At 39.5% G+C, this 23,199-nt stretch overlaps 1 pseudogene; it reads right to left on the reverse strand.

Annotated features, from left to right (window-relative positions):
* Positions 1-2,634: 2,634 nt before the first annotated feature.
* LOC138444115 (gamma-enolase-like) lies at positions 2,635-6,867 on the reverse strand (annotated as a pseudogene).
* Between the last annotated feature and the right edge of the window lie 16,332 nt (positions 6,868-23,199).

The following is a 23,199-nucleotide window of genomic DNA, read 5'->3' on the forward strand; positions in this document are numbered from 1 at the left end:
TGGAAAAGGACAGGGATGTTTGCGGCATAGAAGTGGAGACCCTGAGGGAAGGAAGGTCAGGTTAGAAGAAAAAGGAAATGCCACCAGGACACCCCCTCACACACACACACTCACACACCCACACACATGTTTTAAAGTATCTAGGACCCAGAGCAAAGTCCAAAATAACTGGTCTAGTCTGCAGCAAAAAAACTACCTGTATCTGCCAACTGTGGAACACCAATTTTGGAGAGACTAAAGATACCAGTAAGGAGATCAAACCAGTCAATTCTAAGGGAAATCAACCCTGAATACTCACTGGAATGACTGATGCTGAAGCTGAAGCTCCAATACTTTGGCCACCTGATTCGAACAGCCAACTCATTGGAAAAGACCCTGATGCTAGGAAAGATTGAAGGCAAAAGGAGAAGAGGGCAGCAAAGGATGAGATGGTTGGATGGCATCACCAGTTCAATGGACATGAACTTGGATGAACTCCAGGAGATGGTGAGGGACTGGGAGGCCTGGTGTGCTACAGTCCCCGGGGTCACAAAGAGTCAGACACAACTTAGCGAGTGAACAACAACAAAAGAGACCAGATGGGAAGGGGAAGGAAAGTGTCCTGTTTTGTCCTATTTCCTCCCAAGCTGAGAGGCAGCAACAAAAAAATCAAGCGAAATGCATTTTGAAATTCCACATAGAGATCAATTGTATGGCTAATGAGGCCAGGAACATCAGGAAAGTCAGGACAGACTCAATGAGTCAGAGAAACACTAACATGACAGGTGAAGAGGGTAGAAAGTAGGAAAGCTGAGATGAAATAATAACCACTAAAGAAATCAAATTAGAAAGCAAAAGTTTCCCCCACCTAAAGACAGGCTTAGACAATTATAGGAAATTACCTCGGCAGTCTTACTAAAACTTCAAGTAACTAATAGTATAAATCTTACAGAAATTGCCTCAGTGATGAGAAAAAGTGAGGGAGCTACCTGACTCATTTTGGAATGCCAGTATAACCTAGTGGGCACAACTGGATAGTAAGAGTACAACAAAAGAAAATTGATATCTGTTTCTCTTGTGAGCACAGATTCAAAAATATGAAGTAAATAATAGTACATCAAATTCAGTAGCTTCTGTTTAAAAATGAATGAGAAGGGTTATCTTAATGTTAAGGTTTCAGGTTTTTCTCGAAAGAAAGCAGCTATAATTTAAAAGAGAAATCAGAGGAGAACTTAACGGTGTTTGTTTGATTTTGCCAAACTGGCCCCAAACTCCATTTCATAATATCAAGACTCAAAGAATGCTTATAGTGCATTTAAACAGGATTTTAAAGTATTGCCTAATGCTTCGATCACCATGATCTTATCGCAGCCAACAGGAAGGAGAAAAAGGGGAAGTGGGGCATGACCTCCTCATTGAAAGACACTCCTCAAAGTCTCACAGAACACATTTATTTACATATATTTTGCTGGAGTTTAATGAAATGTCCACCCTCAGCAGCAAATGCAGCAGGGAAATGTGGCCTTTGTTCCAGGCAACCCCGTTCCCACTTAAGGGAGGAGATCGCCTCCTAAAATAGTTCTGGTTTTGAGTCACTCAGTCGTGTCCAATTCTTTGTGGCCCCAATGGACTGTAACCCACCAGCCTCCTCTGTGCATGGGATTTTCCAGACAAGAATACTGGAGAGGGTTGTCATGCCCTCCTCCAGGGGATTTTCTCAACATAGGGATCAAACCTGTGTTTCCTAAATTACAGGCAGATTCTTTACCGTACACCACCAGGACTTCCCTCCTAATATAGATGATAGATAGATAGATGGAGAGGAAGAACAGGAAAGCTAGGATCGGGAAAAGTGGGACAAGGGTAGAGCCCCCAGGCACATATCTCCACCTCTGGACTGACCTAGGTTGCAGTGAAGGCTTTCAACACACACAGGAACCATCATCGTGGCCCCTTTCTGTTACTCTTCCCATTTCAGCAAGATCCCCACGTCAAGCCATCTAGTAATCTATAGTCACAAGAAACACAGACACACTGTCCCCTGGAGTTATGGGAAAGTGATTTATTAACTAACAGGATGAATAAAAAATAAATAAAAACATACATTTATTTGGAAAAGGAAATGGCAACCCAATCCCATATTCTTGCCTGGAGAATCCCATGGACAGAGGAGCCTGGCAGTCCACAGGGTTGCAAGAGTTGGACACAATTTAGCGACTAAACTACCACCACCAAACACATACATAATCTTAGGTCAGGCCGGTGCACACAGACAGGACCTGCCTTCATTCAGCACTGCGCAGGTCCTGCATTCCATGCAACCTGAGCCCAGAGAGTGGAAAGGGGAGGCAGTAGGGGCTGAAGCAGCCAATGAGCAGTGCAACAGGGCAGCCTGGGTGTCTGGAATGAAATTGCAAGCAGGATCGAAAAGAGGAAGTTCCAGGAGGATGAGCCAGGGGTTCCAAGTCTCTGGTCAGGTAGAAGGATCACAGTATGCTGGGACTGCAGACAGTATGTCCTGGAAATCGAGCTTCATGCCCCAGCTCTTCTGTGATTCTCATTCATGAACAGATTGTACTTAGCCAGGTGCACCAGGTGCCAGGATTGATCTGGCCTGTGAATAGTTCCCCCACCATGTTGGCAATGAACATGTCTTCAATCTCTTCCAAATGGTGACTCATCATGACCCTCAGCCATTCTCCTGGGTTTGCACACTTGGATGGCTTTGGTGATCAAACTGATCTGCCTCAACTTCAGCCTCAAGGGAGACAACAAGATAGGCCCTAACAAAGTCCTGGTCCCCAGTGATGTATCAGTAAGACTTAAAGTCTTAAAGTGATATCTGCTACCATGATAAAACTCTGAGGTGGCAACATTCATGCTGATAACAATCTTTTCTGTGTAGCCAGCCTTGTCAATGGCTGCATTTACCAGCTCCAAGGCTTTGATTGGAAGCTTCTGATCTCTAGAATTCAGGGGGCAAAGCCATGCTTATCTCGCACATTTGTGGCATCTTTGCCATGCTATTCCTAGATGAGTGTGTGACAGACCTCCACTTTGAGTCGCATGACATCCTGAAAGCTCTCAGTGCCCATCAGTTCAGTTCAGTTCAGTCACTCAGTCGTGTCTGACTCTTTGAGACCCATGAATTGCAGCATGCCAGGCCTCCCTGTCCATTACCAACTCCCAGAGTTCAATCAAAGTCACGTCCATCAAGTCGGTGATGCCATCCAGCCATCTCATCCTCTGTTGTCCCCTTCTCCTCCTGCCCCCAATCCCTCCCAGCATCAGAGTCTTTTCCAATGAGTCAACTCTTCACATGAGGTGGCCAAAGTACTGGAGCTTCAGCTTCATCATCATTCCCTCCAAAGAAATCCCAGGGCTGATCTCCTTCAGAATGGACTGGTTGGATCTCCTTGCCGTCCAAGGGACTCTCAAGAGTCTTCTCCAACACCACAGTTCAAAAGCATCAATTCATCGGTGCTCAGCTTTCTTCACAGTCCAACTCTCACATCCATACATGACCACAGGAAAAACCATAGCCTTAACTAGACATCTGGACCTTTCTTGGCAGAGTAATGTCTCTGCTTTTGAATATGCTCTCTAGGTTGGTCATAACTTTCCTTCCAAGGAATAAGTGTCTTTTAATTTCATGGCTGCAATCACCATCTGCAGTGATTTTGGAGCCAAAAAAAAAAAAAATTCTGACACTGTTTCCACTGTTTCCCCATCTATTTGCCATGAAGTGATGGGACCAGATGCCATGATCTTAGTTTTTTGAATGTTGAGCTTTAAGCCAACTTTTTCACTCTCCACTTTCACTTTCATCAAGAGGCTTTTTAGCTCCTCTTCACTTTCTGCCATACAGCTGGTGTCATCTGCATATCTGAGGTTATTGATATTTCTCCCGGCAGTCTTGATTCCAGCTTCTGCTTCCTCCAGCCCAGCGTTTCTCATGATATACTCTGCATAGAAGTTAAATAAGCAGGGTGACAATATACAGCCTTGACATACTCCTTTTCTTATTTGGAACCAGCCTGTTGTTCCATGTCCAGTTCCTACTGTTGCTTCCTGACCTGCATATAGGTTTCTCAAGAGGCAGGTCAGGTGGTCTGGTATTCCCATCTCTTTCAGAATTTTCCACAGTTTATTGTGATCCACACAGTCAAAGGCTTTGGCATAGTCAAAAAAGCAGAAATAGATGTTTTTCTGGAACTCTCTTGCCTTTTCCATGATCCAGCAGATGTTGACAGTTTGATCTCTGGTTGCTCTGCCTTTTCTAAAACCAGCTTGAACATTTGGAAGTTCACGATTCACGTATTGCTGAAGGCTGGCTTGGAGAATTTTGAGCATTACTTTCCTAGTGTGTGAGATGAGTGCAATTGTGCGGTAGTTTGAGCATTCTTTGGCATTGCCTTTCTTTGGGATTGGAATGAAAACCCCTGGTGAGGATCTAAACTCCTGTGTGGTCAGCTTGTTCCCAGCATGAGAGCCACCACTGATCATGTTGAAGGCACAGGCAGGATGAGATCGGAGTTCTTGACCAGCTGAGCAATGTGGTGGTGAAGGGGCAATTCCTGTTCAGCTGCCCCTGCTTTGCACATGGCCAAGGACACATCCAAGGTGGCTTTGCCCACAAACTTGGACTTGTCCTCAGTCTCATCCAAGTTCAACATCAGGTTGTCCAGCTTCTCAAGTCCCATCCCAGAGGGACACAAGCTGATGAGGGTGAAGACGGTGGCAATGTTGATGTGGTCCATTGCCTTCAGAACACCATTGTTTTGCAGTTTGTCCCTATCCCTTAGATCCAGGGCCTCAGAGATAACAGTGGAGGCTCCATTGGGTACTGCCGCCTGGAAAAGACCTGAGAGGGGAACATGGAATGAGGAAGAAGACAGAGGACACTACAGTGACCAGAGGGTCCTTCAGCCTTCTAGCTCTTCACTCCTGTAGCCACATCCAGCCTTCTCCACATACTGCTCCTTAATACCCACCCCTCCCACTCAGACACGGAGGCAGATGCACAAGCAATGGCCTCCTCATCTGCCCAATTGGAACCCCACATGCACAAATAGGAACCCGAAGAAATGTCGCTATGCAGGCAGCACACACAATATACACACACAGCGCACACACAGGGGGAAGAAGCAGGATGCATCTGCAAAAACCTGCTGTTGTTTAGGGAAAGTTGAAGATGCATTTCAAACCATCAGTCCCATTCTTGGAACTAGAGAAACTCCCCTACTTATGAGCAAGAAACATAAGGAAGTACCACAGTAGCATTATTTGTCAGTGTGAAAATTAGAAACAACCTCATACATGTCAAGGAGAATGGATTCTTTACATGAGGTATATTTAATATTCATTCAATACCATATTACATAATGCTAAAATGAATGATCTCTAGATCATGTATAAGGCAATATGTATCAAAACAGATGCATCTTAAAAATGTAATGTAAAATCTAGTACTATCTACACAAGCTTTCAAAATGTAACACTTTAAGGATTACCTAGGAGTCTATTGGGGGGTGGGGGAAGAGTATATACATGTGTATAAATGGAATAAAGTGTGAAAATGTACTTGAGAATGATAAATACAAGATTCACGATGGAGGTCACTTCTTAAAAATGAAGAAGGGAAATGGGATCTGGGAGTGTTTCAATAAGTACTTCAACTATATTAATGGGTACCCAGGGGTCTTTTTTGCTACTGTACTTATCTGCTATCATTTAAATATGTCAGAATTATAAATATTAACAATTTACTGCAGCTGAATTTACTAGTAACTTGTAATCTTAAAGCTGTCTCTCTCACAAAAAGGGCAATATTTGTTTCAAAAACATAATTTTTTGGATAGAGTATTATACATGTAAAGAGGTTTTCTGACTTATGAAACAGCTTCCTTTTAACAAACTCCAAAGAATATCCTTAAATTTCATTATGTAGTAATTCTGTTTAACTCCACATACTTGCAAATTCTTGGGAAATACTTCTGTTGATATGAATTTAAAGACTTGTTAGTCGATTGTAATATAGTAAATTATTAAAGGAAGAGATAAATACTTACCCAAATTGTTCAGACAACTGGAAGAAAAAAAATATGGTTAGTTCTTTTAACAAAAGTTTACCAAAATGTAATCACTTCAATTGTGTACACATTAACTGCTCTAACTGGCATGTTTATGTAATAAAAGTTTGCTAATATAGTATTATTCACAGGGGATGTGTTCCAAAAACACCAGTAGATGCCTGAAACCACAGATAGTACCAAACTGTAAAAACACTGCTTTTTCTATATATACATCCCTTTGATAATGTTTACTGTTTAGGCACAGAAAGAAATTAACAATACTAACTAATAATAAAACAAAATAATTATATACTGTGATAAAGTTATGTGAATGTGCTCAGTCACTCAGTCAGGTCTGACTCTTTGCAACCCCATGGACTGTAGCCCACCAGGCTCTCTGTCCATGGAATTCTCCAGGCAAGAATAATGGAATGGGTAGCCATCCCTTCTCCAGGGGATCTTCCCAACATAGGGATCCAGCCTATGTCTCCTGCGTCTCTTGCATTGGCAGGCAGGTACTTTACCACTGAGCCACTTGGAAGCCAAAAAGTTATGTGAATCCCACTTGTCCTTCCAGTTACCTTGTCCCAATTTAATGTCTTTTCTATCTCCACTAAGCACTTATCACAGATGCCTGTGCCATAACTTCTGCAGTTTAAAGCACAACAGCAAAACTAGTACCAATTTCTTTTTCCTCCTTTCCACAATTTCATGGAGAATTGCTCTTACCATAGATTTCAGCAATCTCAGCATACGATTTTTTTTCTTTCCTTATTAAGTCAGAAACTTTTGCCTTTTCACTTCGAGAAATCATTTTACAGCTCCCCTTTGGCATATCTGATACCAGCATCACTACTCTTGTGCTTTGGGGCCATTATTATCGATAAGGAAGGGTTATTTGAACACCAGCACTGAGAAACTGCAACAGCTGACCTGATAACCCAGACAGCCTCTAAGTGACTAACTGATGGGAACACTGAACAAAGGGCTGGAATCAGGTGGGATGGAGTGGGATGGCGCAAGATTTCATCACTCTCGAAAAAAAATGGGTACCATTTAAAACTTACAAATTGTTTACTTTGGGAATTTGTCATTTAGTATTTTCAAACTGTGATTGACAAGGATTAACTGGAACCACAGAAAGTAAAACTGAGGATATGAGGAGTATCTCTGTAACTCTAGTTAAATTCTACAGAAATTGCTACTTTCAACTTTATAATATTTGAGATAAGACAGTGATATAGTAAAGAAGCCTCAATAAAATTTATCTCCTCCCCTCTTCATTTCTTGTGTGGACCTTAAGTTTTAACCTGTGTATGTACTAAGTTATATGAAAACTATCAAAGAAGGCATCTTAGCCAGTGGAAAAACCCCAGACTGAGGAGTGAGTAAGGCTTGGATTTCATTACAAGCCCTGCCACTCTCTAAATGTTTGACCTAACTTGAGAAGCTTCTCTGTACTGAGTTTCAGCTTCCTTGTTTATTAAATTAAGATAACAATATCTACCTTATAAAGTGAAGGATCAATGCATACACTCATGTGTAAAATGTAAATAGTCATACAACACATACCAGAAAGTTGGATTTTTAATCTAGAATATAATATACATTAATTATATTTTATGGGCTTCCCTCATAGCTCAGTCAGTAAAGAGTCTGCCTGCAATGCAGGAGACCCAGGTTCGATTCCTGGGTCAGGAAGATCCCCTAAAGAAGGAAATGGCAACCCACTCCAGTATTCTTGCCTGGAGAATCCCATAGACAGAGGAGCCTGGCAGGCAGTCTATACAACTGACAGTCTATGGGTTTGCAAGAGTCGGACACTACTAAGCACACACAGCAACAATTATATTTTATAGAAATATGTACATTTTATTTTTATTTTTTAATTGAAGTATAATTGATTTACAATGTTTCAGATATACAGCAAAGTGATTCAGCTATACTTGTGACTCAGCTGGTAAAGAATCTGCCTGCAATGTGGGAGACCTGGGTTCAATCCCTGGGTTGGGAAGATCCCCTGGAAAAGGGAAATGCTCCCTACTCCAGTATTCTGGCCTGGAGAATTCCACGGATTGCTTAGTCAATGGAGGTCACAAAGAGTCAGACATGACTGAGTGAATTTCACTTTCGTGTATACATAATATATATTCTTTTTCAGATTCTTTTCCATTATAGGTTATTACAAGATATTAAATATAGTTCCCTGTGCTATACAGTAGGTCTTTATTGTTTATTTATTTTATACATAGCAGTGTGGGTATCTGTTATCAAGTTCCTAATTTACCCTCCCCACTTTCCCTTTTTGGTAACTGTAACTTTGTTTTCTATGTCTCTGAGTCTATTTCTGTTTTTAAATAAACTCATTTGTATCATTTTGTTTCAGGTTCCACAAGAAATATGTAAATTTTAAAAGTACATTATTATTAGTCTACTGTAAGGCAAGTAATTATAGCTTACCCCTCCCACAAAGATAATTGATTTAATAGATAAATTTCTTAGAGTCTTATTGTTCTGCTATGATGCCCTAGGAGCAAATGGTACAGAGGTGGAAAGTGATTCAGGAGAAAAGGTCCAACTTTTAATTATTGAATTTCAACATGGCTAGCAAGAATAGCTTGTTACTCCGACCAACATTACCTGACATCAATGAAACCCTTTCTTTTTTAAAGAATTATGGAATGTGACTGACTGCTTTTCAACTCTGAAAGATCATTCTGTAGATTTATTAGTGGCTAGTTCAGTTGACACAAGTACAAACAAACAAGCTGTAAAAGTGTTTAGGAAAAATATGACAAAATATCCAATGTATTTATTCTACAAATACTATGGGCAAGGCTCAGTGTCAGTGCTAGGACTACTGGACAGCTATAACAATGAGGCAAATATGAATATTTCCTTAAAAAACTTTAGATAATAGGAGATTGAAGACAATTTAGGTATTGCCATTTTTAAAGGCATACTTACAAATTTAGAAATATTTAAAAAGCAGGAGAAAGCAACTGGAAGAAAAATGCATTTTAAAAGGTAAGGATAAATAAAAGGCATCAATTTGTTAAAGGGGCAAAGATAAAACGTTCCAGGAGTTCAGAATAAGGAGTATTACTTCCAGCAGGGTTGAGAGCAGAGAAAGGAGGTATCATGGAAAATGTCACCAGGAAGATGGAATTGGAGACAGGAGAGGCAGAATTTGGACTTCAAACACAGGGTATGCCATGACCTGCAAAAAGAAGGAAGTAACACTGGGAGGTGAACAGAGCATCAGGGACATGGAGAGGTCATGTGTAAGAAGGATATTGATTCAGGCTTGCTGGCACAGAGGATAAATCAAGAGAATCTGTCAGAAATGGGGTCAGAGAGGTAAACTGAGGATGGATTTGGAGGTTGTCCAGTGCTACATAGAAGGGTCTTATTTTATATCACACACACAACTGACAGAAAGAGGATAATGCAAAGCGAAAATGGACAGGTGTGTTCTTTTACTGTGTCAGCACTAAATGCAAATATCAGAATCATCTTTGATTTCAATGTCACAAAGAAGTAAAACTTTTCCACGCATTTTGAAAAATCATTACAACAAAGGACAGGTGACTTTGCCTGCTTGAAAAGTGATCAGGGTAAAGAATTTTGCATTTCAACTTTTAATTTAGTTTGTTAAATTTCTTAAACACATATTTTTACACTCTTAATCCAGGGCGAAAACGTTTTCCAGTATCTTTCTCCATGAAAATGATAAGATTTTCATACTTGATGTCTATCTGTAAAGAACACAATGTATTCAAAACTGCACTTAACTTGGAGTGGGAAGATTTAAGTACTGGGCTATATTAATACTGAAAAGCTTTCAGTTGCAAGTGATAGAAAACTTAAATAAAACTAGCATAAAAAAGTAAATAAGGGCCAGAAAGGGGCCAAATGCCTCCACCCCGACCCTCTGCAGGTCTGTGGGTTTAGGAGGTGCAGGAAACAGCAAGGATAAACCCAGGAGCAATGGCGTCCAAAAACAAACAAGCAGTAAAAAAAAAAAAAAAAAAAAAAAAAAAAACTGTCTGTGGGAAATGCCAACCAGGAGAATGAAATAAAGGGTGAAAAAGAGCAAGATGCTAAGAAAGAGCCCTTATCCCTCCCTTTGTAAGCTGGTGACTATTGCATACCTGGAGGAAATCATAGGCGGTTCCCTGTTAGGCAGCGCATCCTATAGTACAGATGGTGCTTGACTCAGAGGCTTGGAGAGCCACAGGCAAGAATGAGAAAGAATTTGGAAATGATGGGGAGAAGGTGAGATGGCTGAAGGAAAAGCAGTTGAGTCATAGTTGGTGGGCAGTTAGCACCGATCCCACCACACCACACCCCCCAAACCCCACCCCACCCCCACCTCACCATGATCATCTTAATGAGTTTTCCCACATGCCTTAAATCCTGATGTTTTCCCTGAAGTTAATAGGGAGACATACCTGCTTCCTAAATATACATATCTGTGATGTGCTTTTGTTGTAAGATTTTGGAGTTACTTGTTTCTTGCAGGTCTCCTATTATCAACTTCTAATTGACTGTTGTGTTGTTGACCCAACCTGTAAATTTCTGCCAGCAGGAGAGCTTTTCCTATTGCATGGAGAGATCTTCATTATATATTGTGAAGTCAATAAAGCAGTTTAATAAAGTAAATAAATAAGACCAACAAGGAGCTATTGTATAACACAGGGAACTATGTTCAGTATTTTGCAATAACCTATAAGGGAAAATGAGATATATATATATATATAAATACATATATATATGTATATATATATATAATCTGAATCATGGCACTGTACACCTGAAACTAATATAATATTATAAATCAACTGTATTTCAATAAAAAGATTTAATTAAAATTTTAAAGATGAGTTGGGCACATACTGAAAAACTAGAAACAAATGAATAAAATAACCAACTCTTAAGCGAAAAAGCCATTGGTAAGTGACACAGGTATATATTTGCATGTTGAGTTTTCCCACACTTGAGAAGATAACTGAAGTCATGAGCTGGGAGGAGGGGTAGGAGAGAAAAGCAGAGGGCACAGGAGAAGACACTGACAGTCTTAAGCCCCCCGCAGCAGCTGAGCTGTCCTCACTTCTTCCATTGTGGGGCATCAAGTAAAGAGTGGAAACAGAATAAAAGAATCACTTGCAAAAATAAACAGACATATAAAAATGAATGCATCATATAACTAGAAATCCAAAGCAGACAGTTTCCAAAACTGGTTAATTCCGCAACTCAACAGCATCATCCAAACCCCCAGTGATTTCCCTTTCTACTCTGTATCCTCAGCATGCCACTGGCCTTTAGGGTTAATGCCCTTCATGGTGACAAGGTGGCTGCCTCAGTTCTAGGCAGCAAATCTCAATCAGCAAAACCCACCTGGAAAAAAGGAGGGCATCAGTCCTGTGTGGCTGCTTTCATGAGCCAGAAAAACCTTACACAAACCCTCTCAACAGACTTTCTCTCTCATTTTACTGGCTAATTGCCAGGAAGAATTCAGTGCCTCTTCTTAAGGCTGAGACCAATCAGGATTAGCTCTGGGTTAATGAATCAGAGGTGAAAACCTAAAAAATCAGAATCAGCCACCAAGGAAGAGTGAATGGCCTTGGGCTGGCAACCAACTACGCATGTCGTATAGTCTACCACTCCATCCTGGATTACTATGTATATATAATGTTTAACTTGACATCCTCATCTGTAAAATAAGGAATTTTATTAGTTCCCTATGTTACTTTTCAACTTCCTGTTAATTATCTTGCATGAAATGTTATCTTCCTCTTCCAAATTTTCTTCTCTTTATTTGTATTACTTGCTTTTTGTTGAAATTTAGGAAGTTGGTGGTTTAACGCTGCAAAGGCATTTCAGATAACATGAAGATGAACAGAAAACAAAGAGGTAAAAAACATCTGCCATTTATACAGAAAAATGGCTAATTTTAAATATATTATATATATACACATATACATAACTGACACTTTCACTTTTTATATATATAGATGAATATATATATATGTTATATATATGTATATAGTTATATATGTTGTTGTTTAGTCACTAAGTTGTATCCAACTCTTTGCAACCCCATAAACTGTAGACCCACCAGGCTCCTCTGTCCATGGGATTTCCCAGGCTAGATTACTGGCATGGGTTATCATTTCCTTCTCCAGCAGATCGCCCCAACTCAGGGATCGAACCCGGGTCTCCTGCATCTACTACACTGGCAGGTGGATGCTTTACCACTGAGTCACCTGGGAAGCTCATATATATGTATATGTGTATATATATGAAAGAAAATCCCTTCAAATTGGAAAGGAAAAAGTCAAATTAAAAACTGGGTAACGTTCATAGAGACACAGATCCTGAAAGAAGAAATACAAATGATTCTGAAGTATATGAAAATGACACAGTTCAGTTATAGTGAAAGCAATTCACATTAATACTGCACTGCAACACAATTTTTTACCTGTTGGACTGGGCAAGAGCCAAAAACTTGGTAATGTCTTCTATGGGCAAAACTTCAAGAAAGCAGGAGCTGCATGTGATTCCTATAGAACTGGAGATGGAGAGACCTCTCTGGAGGGTAGGGAACTAACAGTACTCCACAAGACAAATACACATGCCCTCTAAGCCAGTGAAGAGCCACCCGATGCTAAGAGCCAATGCATTGGAAAAGACCCTGTGGCTGGGAAAGATTGAGGGTAGGAGAAGGGAGCAACAGAAAGGAATGGTTGTATGGCATCATCAACTCATTGGACATGGGTTTGAGCAAACTCCAGGAAATAGTAAAGGACAGGGAAGTCTGGTGTGCTGCAGTCCATCGGGTTGCAAACAGTCAGACACACAACTGACTGACTGAACAACAGCTGAGCCAACAAAGTAGTTTTAAAATATTGTCCCACATTGTATCTCTGGTAACAAGATGATTCACAGCAAAGTTATTTCTAAAACAAAATACTTGACTGAAAAGTAACCATACTCCAATAAAAATTAATAAAAGATCAACAAAATAAAATGCTTTAGCAAAAACAGATATACAACTACAACTTATAAGATTTAAAAACTTACTCTAGACAGCAAGGAAATATAAAAAATTTCCAAACTAAGATGCTCTTTAGAAATTGGTAGACTTTTATCTTATCAGTAACATTAGAAATATCCACTCTAGAATAAAAAATACTTTTCTCAAACTAATAAAAATTACTAACCCCAAGTCATAAATAGACTATTGGACCCTGCTCTAATTCACACATCACATCAACATGGATTGTGAAATTCAAGAAAAGCATTGACTTATAGAGATTTGGTTTAAAAATGAATGTAAAGCCCCTACCCCTGGTGATGTTAAAATAGTTAGAAAAGCTTAATATCGCCACAGTCAAATGTCTCTGTTCTTGTGGTATCAGCAATGTTCAAAAACTTCCACTGAGTCTTACTTCTATCCCAATGTACCTTCCCATCTTTGAAAAGTGATACCAAATAAGCAAACAAGCATACATGTACTGTGAAAAAAATACTAGAAACATCTAAATATCTGTCAGTAGAGGACTGATTTAAAGAATTAAATATACTGCATGGGTGGTTTAGTCCCTAAGTCATGTCTGACTCTTGTGACCCCATGGGCTGTAGCTTGCCACGCTCCTCTGTTCATGGGATTTGCCAGGCAAGTTTATTGGAGTGGGTTGACATTTCCTTCTACAAGGGATCATTCTGACCCAGGGATTGAACCCAGGTCTCTTGCACTGCAGGCAGATTCTTTACCAACTGAGCTCCCTGCTGCTGCTGCTAAGTCACTTCAGTCATGTCTGACTCTGTGTGACCCCAAAGACAGCAGCCCACCAGGCTCCCCCGTCCCTGGGATTCTCCAGGCAAGAACACTGGAGTGGGTTGCCATTTCCTTCTCCAATGCATGAAAGTGAAAAGGGAAAGTGAAGTCGCTCAGTCGTGTCCGACTCTTCGCGACCCCATGGACTGCAGCCTACCAGGCTCCTCCGTCCATAGGATTTGCCAGGCAAGAGTACTGGAGTGGGGTGACCCAGGGAATACCTAATATACTGCATACATACAGAGAAATGATATGTCTGAGGAAAAGCAAAAAAAGGAAGACTGAGGTGCTAATATACTAATGTGTGTGTGTGTACATATGTGTATATATACATATATATATACATATATATAGTGAAAATATCTTTAAAGATGTACAGTCCAAAAAAATGCACATAGTATGATAATATTTGCTCAAGAAAAGTAGAATGATATATAAGATTTTTGCTCATATTTATTTTAATTTTTATTTATTATTTTTGCTCACAAATAGTTTAAAAATGAATCATGTTGATTCCCAGTGTGAAGGAAAACAACAGCTGACATACAGAGCTGAGAGAAAACTTTTTTCACTGTAAGTTATTTTATATTTTTGAATATTTAACTATATAGATACATTGCCCATTCAAAGTTAAATAAAATGTTTTTAAATTATTTTGATAGAGGCCTCATAAAACTAAGTTTGCTTCAACATCTGTCTCACAAAATATAACAATAATCATCATAAGTTGAAAAAACCTACAATATAAATTTCTGTTCATGGAAAAGTAGACTTTTTAATTTATATATATGAACTTCCTTGGCAGTGCAGCAGTTAAGGCTTCATGTTCCCAAGGCAGGCAACTCAGGTTCAATCCCTGGGTCAGGGAACTAGATCCTACATGCTGCAACTAAGACCTGGCCAAATAAATAAATAAAGGCAACAACCTAAAGAATATATAAGTAGATTTTTTAAAAGTATTTGCTCAATGATTATTATTGCCTGTTCCTAAAAATTTTGCTTCTGGGGCAGTTGAGGGTTTATATCTGTGAGCATCTGGAAACTGATTGTGTACAGAAATCCAAGCTTTGGTATCCTGCAATCAGCTGCTGTGGCAATCATGTAGTTCACTCACAAGGAGCCACTTCAGGGCAGGAGATGAGCCAATACATTTCCTTATTTCCTGATTCATCTGTTACAAACCGACAAAATATGACTAGACCTGTGATGAAGATCAGCCCTCAGCTTCACCTGTATCATTATGGAGACTGGACTTTCTTTAAAGATGACAATCAGGACCACAATTTAAGCAGGTGCATATATCTATTTTGAACACTGGGCAATAAGAAACTTCCATGATTTTAGCTACAGCAAGCTATTTGAGGAAACTATGATAGCAGGAAGACTGTCCAGAATAGTCAGCCACTGCAAGAAATGAAACTCCTCCTTGTACATTTCTGATTGCATCCCAGGGAAATAATTTTTTGACTTCATAGCTTCCTATACATCCATCATATCCTATTTACAATAAGTTCACTTCTAAACTATACACATTGACTTCTTTAGTAATAAACTATGTATAAAATCTTCTGAAAGAAATAGCAAAACCTTTTAAAAACCAAAAGATAAACACCTATAAAAGTTTTACTATTTCCTTCCTACACTCCAGGATCACATATTCCTTGTGGTGCACACAATCTAACACAGAATATAAAAATATTAAAGCTCAGTAATTTTCTCATAATTTTCATACTATACGAATTTTTGCAAGTGAATATAATCAATATCTGTACCCCATCTATTTGCCATGAAGTGATGGGACCAGATGCCACGATCTTAGTTTTCTGAATGTTCACCTTTAAGCCAACTTTTTCACTCTCCTCTTTCACTTTCATCAAGAGGCTTTTTAGTTCCTCTTCACATTCTGCCATAAAGGTGGTTTCATCTGCATATCTCAGGTTATTGGTATTTCTCCCAGAAATCTTGATTCCAGCTTGTGCTTCTTCCAGCCCAGCGTTTCTCATGATGTACTCTGCATAGAAGGTAAATAAGCAGGGTGACAATATACAGCCTTGACGCACTCCTTTTCCTATTTGGGACCAGTCTGTTGTTCCATGTCCAGTTCTAACTGTTGCTTCCTGCCCTGAATTTAGGTTTCTCAAGAGACAGGTCAGGTGGTCTGATATTCCCATCTCTCTCAGAATTTTCCACAGTTTATTGTGATCCACACAGTCAAAGGCTTTGGCATAGTCAATAAAGCAGAAATAGATGTTTTTCTGGAACTCTCCTGCTTTTTCAATGATCCAATGGATGTTGGCAATTTGATCTCTGGCTCCTCTGCCTTTTCTAAATCCAGCTTGAACGTCTGAAAGTTCATGGTTCATGTATTGTTGAGGCCTGGCTTGGAGAATTTTGAGCATTACTTTACTAGCATGTGAGATGAGTGCAATTGTGCAGTAATTTGAGCACTCTTTGGCATTGCCTTTTTTGGGGATTGGAATGAAAACTGACTTTTTCCAGTCCTGTGGCCACTGCTGAGTTGTCCATATTTGCTGGCATATTGAGTGCAGCACTTTCACAGCATCATCTTTTAAGATTTGAAATAGCTCAACTGGAATTCCATCACCTCCACTAGCTTTGTTTGTCATGATGCAGCACATAGTGACCAAAAAATTTTTTAATTCATAAAAAAAAAGATTTCATGATTCTGAACTACACAGAAGGCTGTATTCTATGTGTTTTGAATGAAGCAATGATTAAGAACTCATTATTTTTGTCCTTAAGGAGCATGGAACTCAGAAGAGATGTTGCAATCTATGGTTTTATGTAAAATCTACATTTCCAGGAACTGACAACTACCATACACTCAAATGATGTGTAGAGGGCAAATTAAAAGGTAATTCAACAGGAATCTTCAAGAAAGACATGACTGGAGAGGCTACATTACACCTTATCTTTGAATAACAAGGAGCTTTTCAACAAATAGAGGTGAGTTTGGGCAGGACATGGTAGGCTGTGACTGAGCTGGAAGTGTGAACTGGGAGTCATATTGTGTAGGACCTTGAATTGCTGGCTAAGGATGCTGGTGTTTACTTAACACTCATTAAAAAGCTCTGGAGAAGATGTGACAGAATTTAAAGAATTCTAAAACGAGAGTAAGGAAGCCCAGTTCTAACTCTACTTACAGTTATTTGAGATCAAGAAAATTAATCATTCTAAACCTTATTTTCTTTCCTAGATGAAAGCTTCTTTCATCTCTAATATTTTATGATTCCTCAAGGACTTATGAGCTTGCTTTGCTGTGATCTAGAATCTGGTTACAAGTTCAATTCAGTCCCTCACTCATGTCCAACTCTTTGTGACCCCATGGACTGCAGCATGCCAGGCCTCATTGTCCATCACCAACTCCCAGAGTTTTCTCAAACTCATATACATTGAGTCGGTGATGCCATCCAACCGTTGCATCCTCTGTCGATCCCTTCTTTTGTCCCCTTCTTTCGTCTCCTTTCGAAAACCCCATGAACAGTATGAAAAGGTTAAAAATATATCATAATAATCCAGAGGAGAGTAATGGTTGCCTACACTAGGAGGTGGCAATGGAAGAAGGCCATGATGTCCACAACACTGGAACAATCATCACCCTGCTCTGGGCTTTACTTCAGAAATTTTCCAAATGACACTGGGAAGGAAGAAAGAATATGAATGTCATTGCCAAGATCATACCCTAGGGCATAATGAGTAATTGGAAACAAGTGGATAGGAGAGAGAAATGCAAGAGGATTCAAAACTTGTTAGCCTACACTCAGTTCAGTTCAGTTCAGTTCAGTCACTCAGTCGTTTCCGACTCTTTGCGACCCCATGAATCGCAGCACACCAGGCCTCCCTGTCCATCACCAACTCTTGGAGTTCACTTAAACTCATATCCATCTAGTCGGTGATGCCATCCAGCCATCTCATCCTCTGTCGTCCCCTTCTCCTCCTGCCCCCAATCCCTCCCAGCATCAGAGTCTTTTTCAAAGAGTCAACTCTTCACATGAGGTGGCCAAAGTACTGGAGTTTCAGCTTTAGCATCATTCCTTCCAAAGAAATCCCAGGGCTGATCTCCTTCAGAATGGACTGGTTGGATCTCCTTGCAGTCCAAGGGACTCTCAAGAGTCTTCTCCAACACCACGGTTTAAAAGCATGAATTCTTCAGTGCTCAGCTTTCTTCACAGTCCAACTCTCACATCCATACATGAGCACTGGAAAAACCATAGCCTTGACTAGACAGAACTTTGTTGGCAAAGTAATGTCTCTGCTTTTGAATATGCTATCTAGGTTGGTCATAACTTTTCTTCCAAGGAGTAAGCGTCTTTTAATTTCATAGCTGCAGTCACCATCTGCAGTGATTTTGGAGCCCCCCAAAATAAAGTCTGACACTGTTTCCACTGTTTCTCCATCTATTTCCCATGAAGTGATGAGACCAGATGCCATGATCTTCATTTTCTGAATGTTGAGTTTTAAGCCAAGTTTTTCACTCTCCTCTTTCACTTTCATCAAGAGGCTCTTTAGCTCCTCTTCACTTTTTGCCATAAGGGTGGTGTCATCTGCATATCTGAGGTTATTGATATTTCTCCTGGCAATCTTGATTCCAGCTTGTGCTTCTTCCAGCCCAGCATTTCAAGAGAATTTCAGGACCATTAACAGAGAAATTTGCATTTTAAAAGGAAAGTATTTTAGGAGAAGGAGGTGAGGACACTTCACAGCCTTTTGAGGTTAAATATGTAGGAGATTGTCCAGGTCAAGATGTCCAGTAAAAGGACTTCCCTGGTGATCCAGTGGTTAAGATGCTGTGCTTCCAATGCACGTGGCCCAGGTTCAATCCTTTGTTGGGAAACTAGATCCTGTCTACCACAGTTAATACCTGGTCAAATAAATTAAAAAAGAAAAATAATTAAACCAGGGAAATTTTATTAAAAGAAAATTACTAAGAAGTTGTTAACTTGACACTGAAATGATAGATTTGAGAGTCACACCCCCAAAAAGGAAAATTCAAGATGAGAATTATAAGTAAATGTTTTCAAAGAGTTCATGAAGACATAGGAAAATGCCCAGGAAACTATTCTCAAGTGGAAAAAAAGTAATATATATATTTTGGTTGCAATGTATTTAAATATATGTTCCTAGATAAAAGGTAAAAACAAAATGATCAATACATTATCATTCAGTCAACATTATGAATATATCAATGAATTTTATCCATTTTTCTTCCAGTGTTCTATAATGAACATATGTTATTCTTATAAACAGAAAAGAAAAACAGTAAAAAAGAAAATGCAAAAATATAAGTGATAATTAAATTTTCTGTTAAACCTTGATAAGATTTTTAACACAAATGTCTCTAAAAAAGAGGTCTGTTTCAAAAATCCTTCTACTGACTAAAAATCACACTTCACAAAAGTCCAATGGACACAATGCAAGAATCAATTTTCTCAAGGCTACATGGTTCCAGTTATAAACAATAAGCTATTTATTCTCACATTCCTAGTAGAATTGGGCACATTCTCTCTGTCTTCTTCTATAACAGGCTTCTGTATTCTTAAAAGAGAAACAGAGATATATCTGGGCATGGAGAAAAACTTTGAGGGAGAAAACGTAACTCTAAGTGTCAAGATAGCAAAACCAATACAGTATTGTAAAGTAAAATAAGGTAAAAGAAAAAAAAAAGTGAAGAAAAAAAAAAAAGTAATATAAGAAAAGACACACCAAAACAAAAAGAAAGAAAAGAAAATCTGAGCTTCAATACAGGACTGCCCCTATTAAAATCACTCCATCACCAAGTATTAAAACCAAGATTTAAATTTTAATTTTACAGTTTAATAAATGTTGGCAGCATCTTATTCTCTGGAGAAAAATTATATCAAACATAGGAGGAGTCTTAAACTGAAAAAAAAAAAGAAATTTTTATTAAATCTAGAATTAAGTAACCTAATTTGTTGGATCAGATGTAACAAAAGTATAAAAAACAAAGTAAGTGTATTGGCTTTGTCTACTCAGAAACTCACATTTGTACTAACATTAACTAACATTAACATGACTTCCCTGGTGGCTCAGATGGTAAAGCGCCTGCCTACAATGCGGGAGACCTGGGTTCTATCCCTGGGTTGGGAAGATCTCCTGGAGAAGGAAATGGCAATGCATTCCAGTATTCTTGCCTGTAAAATCCCATGGATGGAGGAACCTGGTAGGCTACAGACCATGGGGTCGCAGAGAGTCGGACACGACTGAGTGACATTTACTTACTTTACTAACTACAGTTAGCTTGGAGCAGTATATAGTAGATAATCAACAAGGTACAAGTTTCCAGGATTCCTCTGAAATTGGTTAGTATTTTTCCTTCTCAACTATCTTGAAGGGAGCTGTTTTATACCAAGTGGCCTGAGACATTCATTTCTCCTAATGAAAACTCTCCCAGGGCCACTTGGACATAAATAAAAACATAATTTATCCATGTGATGTCATGACTAAAGAGACCAGACAGTGACAGACGCAAAGGAGAGGTCATTCCTTATGTCTCACTTAGGCAGGAATTAACTCAGGTACCAGGTGCTCATCTGTAATTTCTTCGCCCAATGAGAGTGACCCCTGGGTCAGCCTAGACTGCTGATCCCACATCAGAGGCACTAGAGAGTAATGTCCAACTGAGTACTGAACCTAGCCTAGCACAGGCCTCCAAAAAGAACTATAGTTGCACCATAATTGACTTTCTAATATCCTCTACTTGCGATCTCTCCAGGGTTCTGGGAAACAACATAGCCTATGTAAAGGATCACAGGCTTTGAAACTACAAAGGCTTGGATTTAAATTCCAATGCCACCATGTGACACTTTTTATATGACCTTGGACAAGTCATTTAACCACTTGAAACTGAATTTTTGCATCTGTGGAAATATGGAGAGGGAATTCCCTGGTTGCTCAGTGTTAAAGGATCTGCCTGCCAAAGTAGGAGACACAGGTTCAATGCCTGATCCTGGAAGATCCCACGGGCCACAGAGCAACTAAGCCCATGCACCACAGCTACTGAGCACGTACTCTAAGGTCGGGAGTGGCAACTACTGAAACCTGAGCCCCCTAGAACCGTAAGAGAAGGGAAGCCGCTGCAATGAGAAGCCTGCACACCTCAGCTAGAGAGCAGCCCCCGCTCTCCACAACCAGAGAAACGCCCGAGCAGCAGCAACGATGCAGCACAGGCAAAAATTAAACATATATATATATATTTTTTTTTTTAATAAGGGGAGAAAATTTTACCGCAGGAGATAATCATGAGAATTAACTGAGATAACTACATATTGATACAAATATTATAACTGTATCACCTCAGTGCTAGTATACAAAGAACTCTTGTATTTAGGTTCTCTAAAGAAGAAGAACCAACATGAGACAGATGATTGATAGATTCTTATATACATACCTGCATACATAGTTAGATACATAGATATAAGGATAAATACATGGATATCAATACATAGACAGATAAATACATAGATAGATAAACATATAATTAACAGATATATTCACGGAGAGAGAGAGAGTATGAAGATTATGGAGACTCAGAAGAGCTGATGATATAGTTCCAGTCAAAAAGCCAACAGACTTCAGACTCAGGAAGAGCCAATGTTTCAGGCAGGAAAAGACTGATGTTCCAGCTCAAGAAGTCAGGTAGGAAGAGATCTATCTTAATTGTCAGGGTGTTAGCCCTTTTGGTTGATCCAGGTCTTCAGCTGATTGGATGAGGCCCACCCACACTGGAAGGACAATGTCCTTCACTCAGTCCAAAGATTCACATGTCAATCTCATTCAGAAATACCTTCTCTCACACACTCAGAACAATGTTTGACCAAATATCTGGGCACTCATGGGCCAGTCAAGTCAACACATAAAGTTAACCATCACTACAAGATCTTAGTGGTTCACAAGGAGCATTCATTCTTCTTAGACAATGGCTACCACAAGCATGATCTGACAGCAGTGGCAGACATGCATAAGACCGTGCCCATTTCATGTACAAGTCATATAAGCATCCATTCACATCACATCTGCTAATATCTGAGTAGTTCAAGCAAGCCATATGGCAAGCCGAGCATTCATAAGAGCTTGGAAATATACCCACCTCTGGTAGGAGAAACTGCAAAGTCACAGAACAAAGGGCTTGAATGCAGAGAATAGCAAAAATTGTGGGCAAATGATACAATTTACTATGGTAACCCAGTGCCAGGCACATGTTAGATATCCAGTAAATTTTATTTGTATATCTTTCCCATTTCCTCCGTCCCAGTTCCACTTGTTGTTTTCCAAGAATTTTCTCATTCCTCTTTGCAATGTTCCATACTAAATACAAATATAATATTTTAAATAATGAAGATAATTCTATTAATAAGAAAATGCTCATTCACTCTATGGAAAGTTCCATGTACCAGCCAAGATGCTTTCTTAACTGACCCACAGTATCTGTTAGTTCATGGCCCTGAGAGATTTTACAGTCAATTAGGAATGTAGCATGTGTATAAGTGGTTTACATCCTATTCTTCAATGCGCCCTACTTCGTACTTGCCTGTTTCAAATTTCACCTGCTGTTATTTTGCTCAATTAACTATGTTTGTTCCACAATTATCTAATCTTTTTAATATGTTCTGGGAGTCTTTTTTGGGGGGAGGGGGGGAGTCTTTAAAGCTCTGTTCTCATCTTTGCTCTGACTAAATAATTTATCATCTGGCATGTCAACAGTCTGGCCATTCTGCCCAGCTTGTCAGAAACTTCTTTGAAAATATGAACATTTCAAGTCCCAGTGTAGAAGGCATGGATGTTGTACAACTAATTTTGTTGCAAGCTGTGACCTGCCTTTTTCTCTTCCTTGTTTTACTAATCTCTCAGCTCATTTTTAAATCCATAATAGAATTTCACATCTCACCACAATGCTGCCAGTTTCTTTGTGTACTTCTTTCTGGAACAAATATGAAGATCTTATCAAGATGTCAACAGTCACAGTGAATAACTTAAAGCAACATGAAAATCACTCATAAGGAACTGAAAGTTTCAGGTGGAATTTTAATCTTTAGAAACCAGTGTTTAACGTGAAGATGGGTATTTAACCCTTAGGATATGTTCTTTTAAAGAACATTATATTTGTTGCCTCTTCTAGGACCTCTCAGGGCTTCCCAGGTGGCTCAGTGGTAAAGAATCTGCCTGCAGGAGACACGGGTTCTATTCCTGGGCTGGGACGATCCCCCGCAGGAGAGTGAGGCAACCCACCCATTCCACTGTTCTTCCATGGAGAGAAGAGCCTAG

The sequence above is a fragment of the Ovis canadensis genome, chromosome 1, assembly GCF_042477335.2.
Source record: "Ovis canadensis isolate MfBH-ARS-UI-01 breed Bighorn chromosome 1, ARS-UI_OviCan_v2, whole genome shotgun sequence".
Lineage (NCBI taxonomy): Eukaryota > Metazoa > Chordata > Mammalia > Artiodactyla > Bovidae > Ovis > Ovis canadensis.